Here is a 13,203-nt window from a genome sequence, read left to right as displayed (position 1 = left end):
TATATGTTCTATTAACTTTGTATTTCGCAAACTTGGCATAAGACAGGCAATTTAAAAAAAGGGTCACAAGTGTCTAATTTAGAGCATGTCATGCAACACGTGCGGTTCAACCCCTAGACGAGTTTGAGCAAAGAAATTTCAACGAAGTGGAACCACGTGTGAGCTCGAACATCTTTGGGAAGTAAGGTCGCACAGTACAGATCAGAAGACGGTGAAGTTGCTGAGAAAACCATTCATATCGAAATAAATAAATGAGCCCAGAAAACTCCGAAAAGGAAACAAAGTGTAAATAAAAACCACTATTTTCTAGCCTACAATGATCCAAGATGAGAATGTATTTCATTGAGTGTCAGTCTTGTGTTACTCGGGTATTTTCACCAACTTTCGAACACTACTCATAATATTACAGTGGAAGCGTACAGACTGTTACATGGCGTACCACCGCGGGAAGACGGGCAGGGAGCAAGATTTCCGTAACCTGCCCTGCATGGGCAAAGCATGGCTTGGATGGGAGTAAAGCAACTTGCCCGTTCTGCTGATAATGTGCGGCAGACAGCCAGTCTGACTGACAGGTAAGCGTTGGCATGTTGCAGGCGGAATGTGTACACCTCTGACTGGAGCAGGAAAAAGGGAAAATGATAATAGTACACAAAGTACCCTCCACCAAACACCGTAAGGTGCTTTCGGGACCGCTCGGGATTAGCCGAGAGGTCTGGGGTGCTGCCGTCATGGACTGTGCGGCTGGTCCTGGCAGAGGTTCGAGTCCTCCCTCAGGCATGGGTGTGTGTGTTTGTCCTTAAGATAATTTAGGTTACGTAGTGTGTAAGCTTAGGGACTGATGACCTTAGCAGGTAAGTCCCATATGATTTCACACACATTTGAACATTTTTTGTGCTTTCGGGGTGTACATATCGATGTAGATTCCGGTCAAAGAAAACCATCCTAACGACCGGGAGAGCTGTGTGCTGACCACATGCCCCTCCCACCCGCATCCTCATCTGAGGATGATACGGCAGTCGGATGGTCCTGATGGGCCACGTGTGGCCTGATGACGGAGTGCTTCAGTGCTTCATATCGATGTAGATATACACTGCTGGCCACCGTAAATGCAGCACCCTGAAGGAAGCATCCGAATCAAGTGAAATTTACACCACGAGTCTGCAGCGATGAGATTAGCAACTGATTAGAATTTCAGCGCAGACGCACATCACGCGCGCCTGTGGCGCCACCTCATAGCGCCATTTAAGGCTTGGCGATTTCGACGAGTGTACGTTTGGCACGTGTGTTTACCTTGTGGTTGTTTCACAAGACGATCAGTTATGCCTCGTAGACAACAGCGAACATCGTTTGATCAAGTATCCGAGTTCGACAGAGGAAGGATAATGGCTTACCGAGATTGTGGATTATCATACAGAGAAATCGCTAGTCGTGTTGGACGAAACCAAACAACTGTAATGCGGATATGTGACCGTTGGATGCAGGAGGGTACGACGGACCGACGTGGTCGATCGCATTCACCTCGGTGCACCACTGCACGTGCTGTAGGCAACTTGTGCGCATGGCAGTGACGGATCGCTCAGTGACATCCCGAACCATAGCACAGCACATTGCGTCTGTAACGCATCATCCAGTGTCTGCGCGTACCATTCGACGCCGTTTACAGCAGAATGGTCTGTCCGCAAGACGTCCATTGCTTCTTCTACCATTGACGCAGAACCACAGACGTCTCCGTCGCCAATGGTGTGACGACAGACGGATGTGGACGGCAGAATGGAATGACGTTGTCTTTACTGACGAGGCACGCTTGTGTCTGCAGCACCACGATGGTCGGATTCAAGTGTGGAGACACCGTGGAGAGAGGATGCTGGACAGCTGCATTATGCACCGCCACACTGGTCTTGCTCCGGGTATTATGGTATGGGGCTGTATTGGATATTACTCTCGCACGCCTTTAGTACGCATTGCCGGTACTTTAAATAGCCGGCGCTACATATCCGAGGTGCTGGAGCCAGTTGTCCTTCCTTACCTTCAGGGCTCGGCCACAGCCATATTTCAACAGGATAATGCGCGACCACACGTGGCACGCATTGTCCAAAGGTTCTTCGTCAATAACCAGATTGAATTGCTTCCCTGGCCGGCTCGCTCTCCGGATCTTTCGCCGATAGAAAACATGTGGTCCATGGTTGCTCAACGAGTGACCCAGATTACATCCCCAGCTGCCACACCAGAAGGTTTTGGGCAACGTGTGGAAGCTGCTTGGGCTGCTGTACCCCAGGAACACATCCAACGTCTCTTTGACTCAATTCCGAGACGTGTGGCAGCGGTGATCTCCAACAATGGCGGCTACTCTGGCTACTGATTCTGGCAGGAACCACTTGTCACAGACGTCTGTAAACGTAATCATTTGATACTTGGTCAACATGTTATCTACAAAATAAATTTTGTTGTCTTTCTTGGTGTTGCATTTACGGTGGCCAGCAGTGTAGATGTACATGTCATAGGAACACACAGAATACAAGTAAGATTGCGGTGTGACAATCAACTTGTTACCGGTACTCTGGGAGCAGTTATATGTTAGTGGTAGATTTTGCGGTTAGCCGCACATTGGATATTAAGTTACGTAGTCATGCGTTCTTTGTACTGTCAGCTTGGAGATGCCAAAAACGCTAATTAAAGATATAAACTGCAACAATCACTTGGGTGCAGTATTTGAATTCTATGTGAAGCATTAATAGATGCATAAGGTACAGAAATGCAATTACAGTATGTTATTACTGTCTTTATTTCGACAAGCTGTATTTGTCTTAGGTTCCGGCTAGATAGTTATTGTGCACAAAAATATTCCAAAATAAGCAAATCTTTCTTTCATACACTCATTTTACAAAAGAGACAATAACACAAGTATACGCATTCTTTAAATAATTATCAATGGATCGCCTTCCTTGCTGGTATTTATTCCTTTGAGACTAAAGTAACTTTGACTGGTTGAGTTTAAAAAGAGTCCTCCAGTGTACTTTATCCACAGATTGTTTCAAGAATGTGCTGGCGTCGATCATCTGCAAGTGTACGTGCAGGACAGCTTTGTGCCCATGTGACGGGTGACGTGGAACTTGCTCCAACTGCTTCAGGCACTTAGTGATAATATCTCCTGCTAGTGGGGTAAGGGAGAAAGACCAGCGTCTGGTGAGACAACATCTTACTGTTCGGAACTCAGATAAACTGGTATTCCGCCAATCAAAATTACGCGACGTCGAAAAACACAGAGTTCAAAGTTTTCCAGTTCAGATGCTCTCTGCAGAGAGCTACTTCTCCTCCAGAGCTTCTCTTGGCGTCTTCTCTTGCAGTACTTTTCATCCAGACTTATTGCACATCTAGGGCGAGAGGCTCTCATTTGTCTGAGGTTGAACACAGACGCAGGCAGAGACGAGTAGCTGGTAAAGGGCCAATGACTGATTTAGCGGCCATCCTCTATGTGCTAACCTACACGGCAATCACAGTACCACCTCCATGGACGTAAATGTTTTGTTAAGATACGCATTAACTTCGAATTACCACTCCAGAACCTTCATTAAGGTTTGACAAGGCACAAATTTATTGATTTCAGTAATTGTTACGTACATTTCTTGTGGGACTTAATTACTTGTGAGCAAAAACAACTGAGTTAATTCTGATCATGGTCTGACTTAGTAGTCAGATGCATCCCTTAATTAATGATTCGATGAGTGATAATTTATTTGTATCAAATACTACAGGGATAAATTCACTTGTTTCGTTAAAGTATCCATTTAAAGAACCCTAAGCACTCCGTAGGCAAAAGACGATAAATGGCGTACGCTTATAGGAGAAAGAGGCGGAAAAAACATGAAGAGTTCTAGCAATATTTAAACTGTGTCCATCGTAAAATAGAGGCCATGATGGAAACTTAAAAAGAGTGCCAATTACCTTTCCTCTGCGTGTAAGTTACGAGAAGAACAGGCGGATCCCTGTGTCACAGTGTGTACAGAAAACCTACCTACTCTGATCTCTGTCTCCACGCCTCGCGCCATTATCACCCATAACACTCTGATCCGTAGAGCATGGTAATTTTCAAGACAAGGAGAGCCTCACCGAAGAATTAGACTTACAAATAGTATTTCGATGGAATAGGCACCAGAACGTAAAACTCAACGGATGTTGCAGTCAAAATCTACACTCCTGGAAATGGAAAAAAGAACACATTGACATCGGTGTGTCAGACCCACCATACTTGCTCCGGACACTGCGAGAGGGCTGTACAAGCAATGATCACACGCACGGCACAGCGGACACACCAGGAACCGCGGTGTTAGCCGTCGAATGGCGCTAGCTGCGCAGCATTTGTGCACCGCCGCCGTCAGTGTCAGCCAGTTTGCCGTGGCATACGGAGCTCCATCGCAGTCTTTAACACTGGTAGCATGCCGCGACAGCGTGGACGTGAACCGTATGTGCAGTTGACGGACTTTGAGCGAGGGCGTATAGTGGGCATGTGGGTGGCCGGGTGGACGTACCGCCGAATTGCTCAACACGTGGGGCGTGAGGTCTCCACAGTACATCGATGTTGTCGCCAGTGGTCGGCGGAAGGTGCACGTGCCCGTCGACCTGGGACCGGACCGCAGCGACGCACGGATGCACGCCAAGACCGTAGGATCCTACGCAGTGCCGTAGGGGACCGCACCGCCACTTCCCAGCAAATTAGGGACACTGTTGCTCCTGGGGTATCGGCGAGGACCATTCGCAACCGTCTCCATGAAGCTGGGCTACGGTCCCGCACACCGTTAGGCCGTCTTCCGCTCACGCCCCAACATCGTGCAGCCCGCCTCCAGTGGTGTCGCGACAGGCGTGAATGGAGGGACGAATGGAGACGCGTCGTCTTCAGCGATGAGAGTCGCTTCTGCCTTGGTGCCAATGATGGTCGTATGCGTGTTTGGCGCCGTGCAGGTGAGCGCCACAATCAGGACTGCATACGACCGAGGCACACAGGGCCAACACCCGGCATCATGGTGTGGGGAGCGATCTCCTACACTGGCCGTACACCACTGGTGATCGTCGAGGGGACACTGAATAGTGCACGGTACATCCAAACCGTCATCGAACCCATCGTTCTACCATTCCTAGACCGGCAAGGGAACTTGCTGTTCCAACAGGACAATGCACGTCCGCATGTATCCCGTGCCACCCAACGTCCTCTAGAAGGTGTAAGTCAACTACCCTGGCCAGCAAGATCTCCGGATCTGTCCCCCATTGAGCATGTTTGGGACTGGATGAAGCGTCGTCTCACGCGGTCTGCACGTCCAGCACGAACGCTGGTCCAACTGAGGCGCCAGGTGGAAATGGCATGGCAAGCCGTTCCACAGGACTACATCCAGCACCTCTACGATCGTCTCCATGGGAGAATAGTAGCCTGCATTGCTGCGAAAGTGGATATACACTGTACTAGTGCCGACATTGTGCATGCTCTATTGCCTGTGTCTATGTGCCTGTGGTTCTGTCAGTGTGATCATGTGATGTATCTGACCCCAGGAATGTGTGAATAAAGTTTCCCCTTCCTGGGACAATGAATTCACGGTGTTCTTATTTCAATTTCCAGGAGTGTATCTTAGGTGTTGCGAAACAACTCAAATCACTTAAGAAAGGCAAGTCTTCCGGCACAGATGGTATACCAATTAGGTTCCTTTCAGAGTATGTAGAGACAATAGCGCCTTTCTAAGCAATCATATACGACCGCTTACTTTGCGAAATGTCTGTCCCTAAAGACTGGAAAGTAGCACAGGTCACACCAATATTCAAGAAAAGAAATAGGAGTAACCCATTGAATTACAGACCCTTATCACTGACCTCAGTTTGCAGTAGGATTTTGAGGCATATGCTGTACTCGAACATTATGAATCACCTTGAAGAAATTGTCTTACTGATACATAACCAACACGGATTCAGAAATATCGTCCTTGTGCAACACAGCTAGCTCTTTATTCCCATGAAGTAATGAGTGCTGTTGACATGGGATCTCAGATCGATTCCACATTCCTAGGTTTCCAGAAGGCTTTTGATACCGGTCTTCACAAGCCTTCACTAACCAAATTGAGTGAATATGGAGAATTGTCTCAGTTTTGTGACTGGATACATGATTTCCTGTCAGAAAGGTCACAGTTCGTAGTGATAGACGGTAAGTCATCGAGTACAACCGAAGTGATATCTGGCGTTCCGCAAGGTAGTGTCATAGACCCTCTGCTGTTGCTGATTTACATAAATGATCTAGGTGATAATCTGAGCAGCCCCCTTAGAGTGTTTGCAGTTGACGCTGTAATTTACTGTCTAGTAAAATCATCAGACGATGAATCCCAAACAAAATGATCTAGAAGGAATTTCTGAATGGTGTGAAAAGTGGCAACTGGCACTAAATAAAGAAAAGTGCGAGGTCATCCTCATGAGTACTTAAAGAAAACCTATAAATTTTGGGTATACGATAAATCGCACGAATCTACGGGCTGTCAGTTTGACTAATTACCTAGGAATTACAAATACGAGAACCATAAATCGGAAAGACCACATAGATAATATTATGGGGAAGGCAAAACAAAGACTGCGCTTAGTTTTCAGAACACTTAGAAGATGCGATAAATCTACTAAAGATACGGCCTACATTACATTTGTCCGTCCTCTGCTAGAATATTGCTGCGCGGTGTGGGATCCTTACCAGGTAGGACTGACGGAGGACCTCGAAAAAGTGCAAAGAAGGGCAGCTCGTTTCGTGTTATCGCGCAACAGGGGTGAGAGTGTCACTGATATGATATGCGAGTTGGGGTGGCAATCACCAACTTTCTCTTCCGAATGCGAAACTTTTTCGTTGACACCCACCTATGTAGGGAGAAGAATCATCATAATAAAATAAGAGAAATCAGAGCTCGAAGGGAAAGATTTAGATGTTCCTTTTTCCCATGCGTCATTCAAGAGTGGACTGGTAGAGAAATAGTTTGAAAATGGTTCTATGAATCCTCTGCCAAGCACTTAAGTGTGAATTGCAGAGAAACCATGTAGATGTAGATGCAGATGTGGAACCAGTGCGCTGTCCCGCTCGGTTTGCCTTGCGAAAGTGACATGTCTGACGTGGAGCCGGTTATGACAACAATACAGGAGGGATGCAAGGAACTTCAGCGACACACCTGAGTAAACTAAGAGATCAAATCAGATGTCGCAGAGCACTGTTTCGAAATAAAATGCGGTAAGACCAGAGTCGTAGTCCCAGCGCCAAGTTCCTGTGTCTGTGTAATTAAGAAGTCTACAGACGTATATGTTAGATAATGTAGTGAAAGTGGTCGGTGTTTTCAGTTGAAAGAAATATCGGATCCGGGATACAAATTAATAGGTTTTCGCCTGACATCATATGCACTAGATGTGCGAAACATTGGAAGAATTTACGTTTCTCGGGATATCTGTGCAGGCTACAACGAACAAAAGACTAGTGATCCTCGGGAATCGAAGCCAGCTATATACAGCAGCGGCAAACTGACAATAGTTTACAGCCTGTTCTGAGCCTTCTGATCTGTAAATATCGCATCTAAAAACAAAAGCGTATTGCAAGCTGCGACATAATCGCTTAAAAAACTGTTATCCAGGAAGTATGGAATTTCTATGTTCAACTCCAGTCTAATACCACAGTTGATTGTTGTTAGGCTATCGATTTCAGGCCATAATGACCGTCTTCAGATTAGATTAACCCTCGCAGTACCACAGGGGCGTGGGGGTTACTTCATGCTCATATTTTGAAAATATTGCACTCTAGTCAGTTACTTTATATTTTAAAATTTTGAAAAAAATATTTATTGTTTTAATGAATTCTTCTGTGAGGTTCCACAAATGTTTTAAAATTTTTCAGTTAAACTTAACCCAAAGATTTAAGCCTTAGTAGCAGATGTTACTTTCCCCAATGAAAGTTATATTGAATATTTTTAGGTTGGAGACTTCACTTAAACATTAATATCTCTTTGAAACGTATGATGTGCGTAGAAATCAACAAAAATAAACAAAATTTGCATGTTATAAACTCTTTTCTTTAGGGTGGGCATAAAGTAACTACCTATTCGTAGTAAACGTAAACGAAACTGGCTGATATTGCTAAGACTGTGCTAAAATTTATTTTAGGTCCTGAAACCTATTTAGACATCAGCAACTTTTTAAGAAGTATGTTGTTAATGTAAGTCAACAACAATTAACGAATTTTGTTTTTTTTATTTCTTTTCGGAAACCTCATTTCCCCACCCCCCTTTGGTAATGTGCGTTATGGAAAGTAGGGTTAAATGAACAAAACCCAATACTACACTGATTAAGCTATCTGAACATGGTAATTATGGTACGGAATCGATTGTCTTACGCTAATTTATTGTGACAATAGACCGAATTTAAATACACAATGGGAAAAACACAATGTGACGATGATGGATGTGTTTGTATGGGTGCACGGCAGCATGGTCAAAAATGGTTCAAATGGGTCTGAGCGCTATGGGACATACTGAAGTCATCAGTCCCCTAGAACTTAGAACTACTTAAACCTAACCATCCTAAGGACATCACACACATCCATGCCCGAGGCAGGATTCGAACCTGCGACCGTAGCAGCAGCGCGTTTCCGGACTGAAGCGCCTAGAACCGCTCGGCCACAACGGCCGGCGACAGCAAGGTCTAGCAAGGTCTTCAGCGCCTGCACGAAAACAGTTTGGGACGAGCGTCGGGAAAATACACAAAAGAGGAGTATAACACAGCTCGACAACTGAAAGTAATAAAATGAGGAAAAATATGTGACTACCTATGCCGAAGCACGGAACGAAGTATCATATCAGTATCAAAAGATCAACCAAACAGCAAGAAAGTAGTAGAAGGAATTAAAACAACATAGCAGATGTACGTGGCTGACTGACCGCAAGAATGAAATAAGGATGAGCCAGCCACTATGCAACACACTAAAACCTCCAGCCTAAAAGCTTAGGCAACATTCAGGATACATCACTAAATTTCAAAAATATTGTCACACTCGGCTCATCATTAGCTGAAATAGAGGGCAGATCCCCTTCGATATTTCCTTCTGCCCTTGCATCACGGTATAAAATGGATTCTGTTAAAATGTGGCGCACAGAGATGTACATGCCACATGTGTCGGAAAACGGGGGATCTCGCGCCGTAGTTAAAATCCATATGTAAGAGGGCAGTGACCAGTGCTGAGACGTGTGAGGGCCAATTCATCCCGAATGAGCAAGCTGCAGGAGGAACGCCGCGGCCGCAATTTGACTTCACCAATCGCAGCTTATTGTCTGTTACCACCTGCCATTCCTCACTCCACAACTGCATTAACGTCCTGTCCAGTGCAGAAACACAACCTGCGGGAGAGCAGGACACTGTGCCACATCCTGTCCCCTGCAGGACTCCTTCGCAGCCCGACCGGCCGGTTCATTTCCCCGTATCCCCACATGACCTGGCATCCTGCAGAATGACACATGCTTCCATTGCGTTGGAGAACGTATAATTGGTCATATATCGGCTGGGCCAACTTCTCAGTTGGTTACAGATACCGTAGCGATTGTGAGGCACGAGGCGATTGAGAGCAGATGAGAAACCGTTTGCACTCAATATGACGTTCAACATTTAACACCCTGGCGTCGCCTCATTGCAAAAGGTGAAACGAGTCTCGAACATAAATAAATGTAGATTAAAGCAATAAAAAGGTGTTTTAATTTATACGACGTGCTGAGGACTCTGACCCGACACAAAACAGAAAATATCGGATTTAGTATAACATTTTAGCAAAACTGCATCTTCTTCTTCTTCTTCTTGAGTTACGTCCTCTGTAGGACCACGGGTAGCCCCTTCGTGGACTACATTTTCCTCTTCTGTTCCCAGAACGTCTTCATTCTTTGTCTTCTTCTCTCCCGCTCTTCTTCCGAGATCTTCAGTTTCCCTTCTGGTGTAGGCTCCACTGGTGACACTCTAATCTTTTCCTGTATTCTTCTCTGTCATTGATCTCAGGCATATTGGTCGGTGTATATTTGTTCCTCCAATTTTCCTTTCTTTCGACCTTGAACCCTAGTTCCAACCAGTCCTTGCGAAGCTCAACAACCCACCTTTTGTTTCCCACACTCTCTTCGTCATTCTGTCCATACTCATCCTAACTACATGCCCAGCAAACCTTGCTCTTATGAGTCTGATTTCCCCGGATATTGTTCTCATGTTCCGGTACAATTCTTCCCTAGGTCTTCGCATCCACCTCTCTCCACCTCTTTTGGGACCTAGTATTTTTCTCTTCTTTCTGTAGTTATTCTGCCCCATTTCTGCCTAGTATCATCGTCTCAGCAGTATATAATACTGCATTCCTCATCGTCGACTTGTAGTGTCTTATCGTTGCCTCTGTGTATATATCCTTTTTGTTGTATATCTCTCTCGTCATGCAGAAGGCTGACCTCATCTTCTTTATCCTCTCTGTTATTCCCTCCTTGCTCCTGTTCCTTCCTGTTATAACTTCTCCCAGGTATTTAAATTTGTTCACCGTTTGCACAGTGCCTTCCGGTGTTTCCCAGTCTGCAATTTTATTTAATGTCTTTGTCTTGTTATAGGCGATCCTCAGTCCCACCTTTCTGGCTACCTTACTTAAGTTGTCGAGTTGTGTCTTTGCGCCTTCTTCCGTCTCACTTACTATAGCTATGTCGTCTGTAAAGGCTACGCAGTCCACTTGAGCCCTGTTGCCCTTTTTGGCCCCCACATGGGCCTTTGGTATTCCCATTTCCTCGTTTATTGCTCTCCACTGCCGGTCACTTCGTCCAGTGCTATACTGAATAACAATGGTGACAAACCATATCCCTGTTTAACACCAGTCTTGATCTCAAATTCTTGTGACAGTGCTCCTTTGAATCTCAACCTTGGTTTTATGTCTGTCAGAATTTCTTTTACGAGTTCTTGTGTAGTTCCATTGAGTCCTCTCTTCTTCTGGATCCCAAAAAGAGTCTGTCTGTCGATGGAGTCATGTTATTGTTGTTGTCGTCTTCAGTCCTGAGACTGGTTTGATGCAGCTCTCCTTGCTACTCTATCCTGTGCAAGCTTCTTCATCTCCCAGTACTTACTGAAACCTACATCCTTCTGAATCTGCTTAGTGTATTCATCTGTTGGTCTCCCTATACGATTTTTACCCTCCACGCTGCCCTCCAATGCTAAATTTGTGATCCCTTGATGCCTCAGAACATGGCCTATCAACCGGTCCCTTTTTCTAGTCAAGTTGTGCCACAAACTCCTCTTCTCCCCAATTCTATTCAATACCTCTTCATTAGTTATGTGATCTACCCATCTAATCTTCAGCATTCTTCTGTAGCACCACATTTCGAAAGCTTCTATTCTCTTCTTGTCCAAACTATTTATCGTCCATGTCTCACTTCCATGCATGGCTACACTTAATACAAATACTTTCTAAAACCACTTCCTGACACTTATTATACTCGATGTCAACAAATTTCTCTTCTTCAGAAACGCTTTCCTTGCCACAGCCAGTCTACATTTTATATCCTCTCCACTTAGACCATCATCAGTTATTTTGCTCCCCAAATAGCAAAACTCCTTTATTACTTTAAGTGTCTCATTTCGTAATCTAATTCCCTTAGCGTCACCCGACTTAATTCGACTACATTCCATTAACCTCGTTTTGCTTTTGTTGATGTTCATTTTATATTCTCAAGACACTGTCCATTCCGTTCAACTGCTCTTCCAAGTTCTTTGCTGTCTCTGATAGAATTCGCGGTAGCGTTCTCGCTTCCCGAGCACGGGGTCCCGGGTTCGATTCCCGGCGGGGTCAGGGATTTTCACCTGCCTCGAGATGACTGGGTGTTTGTATTGTCTCCATCATTTCATCATCATCCAGGAAAGTGGCGAAATTGGACTGAGCAAAGATTGGGTAATTGTACGGGCGCTGATAACCACGCAGTTGAGCGCCTCACAAACCAAACATCATCAAACATCTGATAGAATTACAATGTCATCGGTGAACCTCAAACTTTTTACTTCTTCTCCATGTATTTTAATACCTACTCCGAACTTTTCTTTTGTTTCCTTTACCGCTTGCTCAATATACAGATTGAATAACATCGGGGATCGGCTACAACCCTGTCTTACTCCCTTCCCAACCACTGCTTCCCTTTCATTTCCCTCGACTCTTATAACTGCCACTTGGTTTCTGTACAAATTGTAAATAGCCTTCCCCTCCCTGTATTTTACCCCTGCCACCTTTAGAATTTGAAAGAGAGCATTCCAGTCAACATTGTCAAAAGCTTTCTCTAAGTCTACAAATGCTAGAAATGTAGGTTTGCCTTTCCTTAATCTTTCTTCTAAAATAAGTCGTAAGGACAGCATTGTCTCACGTGTTCCAACTTCAATGGAGTCATATGCATCAGATTTACATGTACTAATTCATGTCAGTATTCATTTTGCTGTACATCAATTTGCTATACATCAATTTAAGTCTTGCACCCTAAATTGTCATTTAATATAGTAACTTCTAATTATCTGCTAATTAAAATTTGCTGCAGCACAGATCCATATTTTTCGACGGTAGGCGTTAATAAAGATTTGGAAATTAGAGAGATGTCTGTGTGTGTATGTGTGTGTTTTCGTGAGATGAAATCGGATGCTAGTCAAGTAGTTTGGAAGAAACACCTGCTGGGCAGCTGCAGTTGTGACGTAGCAGACTGCTTGTTAGCGCTCCAGTGGCCAGCGCTGCCCCCTCGTGGCCGGCGTCGTCTTGGCGACCGGCCAGTGTGGGCGGCGACGTGCGGGAGCGCCGCCCACCTGCGGCTCGGTGCGACAGAAGCGTCCGCCGCAATTAGCCGACATTACTCAGCGGCCGGCCTCAAGTGGTTGCAGGACGGCATGGCAGCGCCGCCTGAGGGCGACGGGGCGCGACATCAAAGGGCGCCGCCGCCTGCCCTGCGCTGTGTGGGTGTGTGGAGCAATAGCCGCCGTCCATTCCCTCCCTTCCCCTCCCGCCCCTTCCCGCCCGCACCACTCTCTCACCCACTCTGTGTATGCGCGTGTATGTGTGTCTGTGTCGCAGCACCTGCCATCACTTCGTTCCTAGTCCACATTCTTCTGCCTACAGACAAGAACCACGTAAGGATGAGCCTTGCAGCATTACAGTCTAGCTAAATAATTGATTAAAAT

The sequence above is a fragment of the Schistocerca cancellata genome, chromosome 1 (genome assembly GCF_023864275.1).
Source record: "Schistocerca cancellata isolate TAMUIC-IGC-003103 chromosome 1, iqSchCanc2.1, whole genome shotgun sequence".
In the NCBI taxonomy this organism is placed as follows: Eukaryota; Metazoa; Arthropoda; class Insecta; order Orthoptera; family Acrididae; genus Schistocerca; species Schistocerca cancellata.
This window is presented reverse-complemented; position numbering follows the sequence as displayed.